Source organism: Rhinopithecus roxellana, chromosome 10, assembly GCF_007565055.1.
Source record: "Rhinopithecus roxellana isolate Shanxi Qingling chromosome 10, ASM756505v1, whole genome shotgun sequence".
NCBI lineage: Eukaryota > Metazoa > Chordata > Mammalia > Primates > Cercopithecidae > Rhinopithecus > Rhinopithecus roxellana.
Window position 1 is genome coordinate 12447534 of NC_044558.1, and position 8341 is coordinate 12455874.

Here is an 8341-nt window from a genome sequence, read left to right on the forward strand (position 1 = left end):
GAAACCTGACCTAGAGGGTTTTGCTGTCCTGAGCAGAGGGCAATGAGCCTGAGTCCTTGCTGAGTCTAAATCCCTCCTGAGCTCCACACCCTTCCACACTAAGATGTGCCTTTCCCACTGGGACAAGGTCTTCTGGTCACTGGGTCATGTCTTCTTTAGCTCTGGGCCACGAGCTCTTCCTTTTCCTATCTGTGCTCAGCTCAGTGCCTCCCTCTGTCTTGCTTCCTATAGACCCTGCATGTCTGGCACACTTTATCCTCAGACCCCTGAGGGCATCAGGGAAAGATCCCAGTCCATCCTGTCAGTGCCAAGAGCTTCATCAGTGCCCCTGGCTTTGAGGATCTCAGGCAGGGTAAAGGCAGTTCTCTCTCGGGGAGGCCTGCAGATCGCCACCTGCCCCATAGTGGGAAGGAAAGATGAGAGGTGGGAGCTCCAGGTGGATTGGGAGGGGAGGGAGGTAGAATGGGCTTTGCAGAGGCATGGAGGGATGAACGGGAGATGCAGAGTGTCACCAGGCAATAGCATTTCTGGGGACCACCGGGCACAGGATGTGCTGGCCTATCCTCAGCACAAGCAATGCCTGTACCTGAGCTGTCCTTAACTTTGAGCTGCAACATGGAGGACAAGGCCCAGGAACAGCAATGTGGGCTATGCTTTTCTTCATCAAGCTGAATCTTGGCACTCTGTGTGCTGTTTGTTCCAACTTCAGTGGGCAGAGAGGGAACCGACACTTCATGAGCACTGACTGTGTGCTGGGCACTGCCGGGTGCTTTGCATGTGTTTTGCTTCACAAAGAGATGCATCTGTGGGGACAAGGAAATCCCCTGGGGTCTCCTCCCCCAGCTCCTCTAAACATCCCTCTCCTCTTATGTCATAGAGAACAAAGCTTCACAGGAAAATGCCCTTAGAGACTGGGGAATAAATTCACCCTGAGCTGCGCAAGATGGATATGGAGCCCTCCTCCAGCAGAGGTTTTGATGAGGCCAGCAGGGAAGAAGGCGGTATGGGGATTGAGTCAAGACCTCTCTGGAATGAGGGTCTCCTGACCTACTTTCAGGCAAGGCAAGTCAGAGAATTCCTTTCTGACCATGCTTCAGGGGAGAAAGGGTCAGAGAGTGACCTTCCTGCTCCTGCTGTTTTCTGCATTTCCTCTCGTGTAAAATATTCAGCAGGCCAAGGGGCCACATGTTGGGGTAATGTGTTCTGGACCCCGACACTATCCTCCTACCTCTCTGATCATTTCCTCTCTCTTCCTTTGTGAACTTCTCTCCCAGGCATCCATCCCTGTCCATCATGGAGACCCTGCCAGGGAGGGTCAGAGGAGGAAGCCAGGGATCTGGGGTGATCTGAGGGCAGCCTGAGAGGACAGAATGAGACGGAGGGGCAGGATTAAAGGGCCAACTACATTAGGTTGATTCACATGAAATTGCTGATATTTGGTCATTTCTTACCTACAAAAATCGTAAGTTCGTCTGGTTCAAACTACAACTTCAAAACTTGCTTCAGTAGGGTTTGTGTTTAACTGGACTTGTAGCCAGGCACTTGGGAACTCAAGGCACTTACAGGAAGGTGACTGGAAACCTTACAGCAAGGCTCCTCTGTGCACCTTGCAGCATCACAGCCACAGAAGGAAGCACTTGCTTCACTTAGGAAGCAGAGAACTCATGTGGAATCCCATCTAGCCACAAAGTCACTCTTTTCCAGCTGAAAAGTATATAGCTGGCTTATCATAAAACTCCCTCTCACTACTGCAGGAGGACAGAGAAAGTACAGCACATTTCTGCATCTCTGAGACTGGGAAGCCTGCTCTGGGTGATCTTGCAGAGCAGGCCCTGTAGTTACATTGTTGTGTGGATCTGCACAGCAGGCTGTAAGGCAGAGTCACAGCTAGAGCTTTAGAAATAGAGTTAGTAAAGACATGGTTCTTCAAAGATGTGCCCAGAAAATTCTCTGCAAAAACAAAAGGCTTGCTATAAGGAAGCTCCACTGCAGGGCAGCGGATGAGCGGCTTACCATCTGTGGATCTTAGTCAAGTCAATCTCTCTGAGCCTCAGTTTCCTCATCTATAAATGGAGATGATAATACCTACCTCTTACGGTCTTGCATTAGTTTGCCCGGGCTTCCATACCGAATACCACAGACTGGGTGGCTTAAACAATGGAAATGCATTTTCTCACAGTTCTGGAGGCTGGAAGTCTGAGATTGAAGTGCCATCAGGGTTGGTTTCCGGGGAGGGCTCTCTTCCTGGCTTGTTGATGGCTGCCTTCTTGCTCATGTGGCCTCTTCTCTGTACACATGCAGAGAAAGAGATCTCTTGTGTCTCTTCCCCTTCTTATAAGGACTCCAGTCCTATCAGATTAAGGTCCTACACTTACAACCTTATTTAACCTTTATACCTCCTTATAGGCCCTACCTTCAAATAGTCATATTAGGAATTAGGGCTTCCATACATGAATTTTGGGGGGACACAATTCAACTCATAACAGACTTTTTTGAGGCTCACAGGGCATAGATTGTACTCTGAAAATGGTAGCTTTTTGGATGTGGGTCATCCAGAAGGTCTAGCAGGTTGCAGCAAATCAGGCTGACGAAGAAAGATCTAAGCAGACCAAGACCAAGATATCCCCAGATCCTTGGAGAAGAACGGAATGTGAACACCAGACCCCACTCAACAGCATCAACATTTCGCTGCACCTGTACTTATCCAATAATTCACTGGTCATATAAATATAATTTATATATATAAATGCACTGGTTGTATAAACATAACTATATTTAAATTATATTTATATATAAATTATACATCAACACATATGTTTATGTAATTATATATAAATACATATATTTATATATCCATTCACTGGTTATATAAATATAATTAACTGGTTGTTATAAAAAGCTTGTGGCTTTCTTTCCTTGATGCCACCTTTTCTCTCACTTCCTGAGCTCAGTAACCCCCCAGCTGTGCCTTATCTCCTTCCCTGTTATCCAATGAGCTCAGGCCTCTGTCCTTGATGGCTTGGCTCTGAACAGTCACTTCCTGTCTGAACTTTTGCCTTCATTTAGTCCAATGCACTCACACCACAGACAGGCTGTTCGTGTACATTGCAGACCAGATCCTGTCACTTCCCTACTTGAAATGTTTCAGTGACTTCCTACTATTTTAAGATAAGCCCAAGATGTTAACAGCTTCACAGGGCTGGCCTCATCTGCTCTGGCTCCTGCGTGTGCCTCAGCCTGGGTGGCTGCACCCCAAATTTCATCCTCTGACTCAGATGCCTCTGGTTTCTGCCATCTGCTCTGCCCTCTCCTGCCTGCTCCCACAACCTTGTCCCAAATTTACTTTTCAGAGCCCAGATACCAAGTCACACAACTTTTCTGGGGCCTTTTATTTTTTGGGAGATGAGCAGGCTCCAGCCCATGTGCTTGTGGAGACCCTGTTTCTCCAGTCCTGACAGTTACCTCACCATATTGAGTCTCTGTTCCTTTTAAGCTCTGAGCTCCAGGAGGCAGGTGCCTGTGTCTGCAGTCTTGTTTGTTGTGGCTACTGGCACTGTGTCTGCCCCACAGCAAAGCTCAGGAAGTACTGGTTGAATCAATTATCTTTTATGAATCATTTTTAATATTTCTGCATACATGTTCACAGAAGACTTATTCACAATAGACCGAAGGTGGGAACAACCCAAGTGTTCGCTGAGGAATGAATGGATATGCAATGTGGTCTATCCATACAATGGCATATTATCCAGGCTTAAAAGGGAATGACGTTGTGACACACCCTGCTACATGGATGAACCTTGAAGACATCATGCAAAGTGAATTAAGCCAGACACGAAAGGACACATATTGCATGATCCCACTTCTAAGCAGAGTCATCCATTTCGTAGGGATAGAGAATGCAACAATGTTTGCCAGGGCTGGAGGAGGAAGGAATGACGAGTTCGTGTTTAATGGGTACAGAATTTCAGGTTGGGAAGATGAGAAGGATCTGTGGATGGATGGTGGTGACAGTTGCCCAACAATGTGACTGTGCTCGACACCAGCAGACTGTATGCTGAAGATGACTAAGATGGTAAATTTTATGTTTTGCATTCTTTCCACAGTTAAAAAAAGAAACTTCAAATACTTCAGGGGAGGAGCAGAGAGAGAAGTGTGTTAAATTTTTCTTTCCCTGGAAGAAGCCACTTAAATATAAGTTAATAAACGCTTATTTAAAGACCAAAAATATGTGAACTGAAGCAATCAGACTACTATCCTTCTAACTGGTAGATATGATGATGTGGAAATGTTAAGTTTATTTATGAAAAATGAAAATGAATCATATCATTTTGAAAGCTTAGGAGACTGGCAGGCAAGACAATGTCATGTGTGGGGAAGTGGACCACAGGCAGCCAGAGCAGATGTGCTTACCAGGAAATGAGAAATTGAACATGGAAAAGAGGGCAGGATAAGGGGAAACATCTATTTAAAACTTTGGTTTATCATCTACGAAGGACAGACAGAATAAATGATTCTAGGCCAGATACAGTGGCTCACACCTGTAATCCTAGCACTTTGGGAGGCCAAGGCAGGCAGATCACCTGAGGTCAGGAGTTCAAGACCAGCTTGGCCAACATGGCAAAACACCATCTCTACTGAAAATACAAAAATTAGCTGGGCGTGGTGGCGGGAGCCCATAATCCCAGCTGCTCAGGAGGCCAAAACGGAGAATCGCTTGAACCTGGGAGGTGGAGGTTGCGGTGAGCTGAGATTGTGCCATTACACTTCAGCCTGGGTGACAAGAGTGAAACTCCATCTCAAAAAAATAAAATAATTAAAATAAAATAAAATAAAATAAAATAAAATAAAATAAAAATAAATGATTCTCCTCTGCTTTCCAGGACATCCTCTGTTCCAAATTTAAGAGTTTAAGCAACAAGGTGGGAACATCACTGTGGCCATTCCAGGCCACTTGAGGACAGGTTCTGAAGGAAGGCAGAAGGCTTGTATCTGGCCAGCTCTGTGTGATCCCTGCATGTCCTGGTGTTGGATGAGGCAGACAGATTTCTGGACATGGGATTTGAGGCAAGCATAAATACCATCCTGGAGTTTCTGCCAAAGCAGAGGAGAACAGGCCTTTTCTCTGCCACTCAGAAGCAGGAATTGAAGAACGTGGGGAGAGGGGGCCTCCGGAACCCTGTCCAATCACAGTGAAGGAGAAGGGTGTGGCAGTCAGCAGTGCCCAGAACACCACTCTCCCCTGGATAACTACTACATAATATGCAAGGCAGATGAGAAATTTAACCAGCTGCTACATTTTCTTCGCAGTCATAAGCAAGAGCAACACCTGGTCTTCTTCAGCACCTGCACCTGTGTGGAATATTGCAGGAAGGCTCTGGAGGTGCTGATGAAGAGTGTAAAGATTGTGTGCATTCATGGAAAGACGAAATATGATCTTCATGGGGTTCCGCAAATTGCAAAGTGGGATTTTAGTGTGCGCTGATGTGGTGGCCCAGAAATCAATATTCCTGAAGTAAATTGGGTTTTGCAGTACAATCGCCCCAACAATGCAAGTGCCTTTGTGCAGGGCTGTGGCCGCACAGCCCGCATTGGCTACAGAGGCAGAGCTCTGGTGTTCCTCCTGCCCATGGAAGAGTCATACATGAATTTCCTTGCAATTAACCAAAAACGTCCCCTGGCGGAGATGAAACTCTAGAAAAACACAGCTGACCTTCTGCCAAAATTCAAGTCCATGATCCTGGCAGAAAGAGCTATGTTTGAAAAGGGCATGAAAGCTTTTATGTCCTATGTCCAGGTTTATGCAAAGCAGGAATGCAACTTGATTTTCAGATTAAATAATCTTGATTTTGCAAGTCTTGCTCAAGGTTTTTCCCTGCTGAGAATGCCCAAGATGCCAGAATTGAGAGGAAAGTAGTTTCCAGATTTTGTGCCTGTGGATATTAATACAGACGCTATCTCATTTAAAGATAAAATTAGAGAAAAGCAGAGGCAGAAATTACTGGAGCAACAAAGAAAAGAGAAAAACATAAAACGAAGGGAGAAGAAAATTCATAAAAAATTAAAGCTTGGTCAAAGCAGAAGGCCAAAAAAGAAAAAGAAAAACATGAATGAGATAAGGAAAAGGGAAGCGTGTTCTGATACAAAGATGAGAACATGGAAGAACTTCTGAATGATTCTGGGCTCTTGAAAAATATTTTTAAAGGCAAAATTACTGAAGAATTTGAGAAGGACTTATTGACAAGTTGCAAAAGAACAATTAAGACAGCTGATTTAGTGTTTCAGATTTGGAAGATGACTGCTGATACCAGGGTCACAGATAAACTCATAAGGACGTAGCTGTTTCCTAACTTGGTGGATGGTTCCTGTTTGCTTTTACTGCAAATCAAAACTTCAGGAGACATCCAAAAAGAATCACATCTCTGAAAGCTCTCCTTTCAGACTAGGGAGAAATGAGGGATTTCACACTTGTGAATATTTGACTAAAAACATTCCAGTCTTGAAGTAGTCTAACAGAAGAAACCGTAAAATTATTTGATTTCAATAATAATACATAAATAATAGATTTCAATATTTATTTAAATATTGAAATATTTAAATATAATAAACTTAAATAATAGATTTCAATATTTATTTATTATGATGGGTTATATATGTGTGTGTGTGTGTGTGTGTGTGTGTGCTCATTTTTTCTAATGCTATTTTATAGTTATTTGCAAACATTAAGATACTGAGGTATACTTCGTTTTAGATTTTTAAAAGCCCCTTAGTACTTTTAGGCAACTGACCTCCCTGAGTGTTCTTGGCCCTGGACTTCAGTTATCCTTCAATGCCCTGCGGAGGTGGCTAATGTGCTAGAGTTATTCTATGTTAAGAATAATCCTGGCCGGACACAGTGGCTCACGCCTGTAATCCCAGCATTTGGGAGGCTAAGGCAGGCAAATCACAAGGTCAAGAGATAGAGATCATCCTGGCCAACATGGTGAAACCCCATCTCTACTAAAAATACAAAAATTAGCTGGGCGTGGTGGCGCGAGTCTGTAGTCCCAGCTACTCAGGAGGCTGAGGCAGGAGAACTGCTTGAACTTGGGAGGCGGACATTGCAGTGAGCCGAGATCGTGCCACTGCACTCCAGCCTGATGACAAAGTGAGACTCTGTCTCAAAAAAAAAAAAAAAAAAAAAAAAAGAATAGCTCCAGTGTCATTTTATTGGTGAACAGCTGAAAAGGAGAGGAATCGAGTCGTATTCTGGGAAGGAGAATTCTAATTTTTATGCCTTCTGTTGAATAAACTGTGTCTTTCTAAGAAACAGAAACAATAAGCATTTGGATGAACAAATAAATACATATGTGCATATATATTTATGATATACTTTTGAAGTGAATATTTTTTAAACTATAGTTGACACTGTTTTTTTTTTTAAATAATAGTTTGGTTTGGTAAAAATGGATAATTTAAAAATGTGTCCAAATATTAAGGGCTCATTTACTCATCTTTCTCTACTTTTTGCTAAGAATTTTTTATAAAAACAGGGGAACACATTTGAAGTATTTTCTCTTCTTTGTGACCTTGCCTTTATAAATAGATGTTAATGAACTGTGAAATGGACACAAGTGGGCAAAAGAATGAGTTGAAGTGGATATGTGAGTGTAAACTGGGCATAAATGGAAAAAGGGATGAGTCTAATGGTTTCAGTTCCAAATTCATTACCTGGGAACTATTGGATTGATGGCTTTGCCTTTAGAATGAAGTAAATAAAAACCCAAATTGTTGGATTGTTTAAAAATAGCATTCAGTCATTAATAAAAGAATTTTAAGGTTGAGGAATGGTGAAATATAATTCTAAATTACGAAGTAAAATGTCTTTCTAACATGTTCGACAATTCCTTTAATAATATCAATTTTTGAGCACAAGTGGTATTTGAGCAAAAAAAAATGCACAGTATAAAGCACAGGTCACATAGAGTGTTACATTCCAGCTGAACAGCTGAATAACCTATTTAATTTAACAAAAAATGTCTAATTTTCATAAATAATGAAACCAACTTATCATGCTGAATGGTTTGGTAATCCTTTTAATTGGGCTTTTTAATGATTTAGGAATATAAAAATGTTTAATTCATGCCATCTTAGTTGTCACATTAAATTTATGTAATTGGTAGAAAATGTAAAAATATGTTTTTAAAATGCCTTTTAAATGCTTGTTGTTGGCAATATTTTTTTTTTTTTAACTGGAGTCTCACTCTGTTGCCCAGGCTGGAGTGCAATGGTATGATCTCGGTTCACTGCAACCTCTGCCTCCCGGGTTCAAGTGATTCTCCTGCCTCCGCCTCCCAAGTAGCTG

The 8341-nt window shown here is 42.7% G+C and overlaps 1 pseudogene; it reads left to right on the forward strand.

Annotated features, from left to right (window-relative positions):
• Window positions 1-943: 943 nt before the first annotated feature.
• On the forward strand, window positions 944-6302 carry LOC104668362 (annotated as a pseudogene).
• The last annotated feature ends 2039 nt before the right edge of the window (window positions 6303-8341 follow it).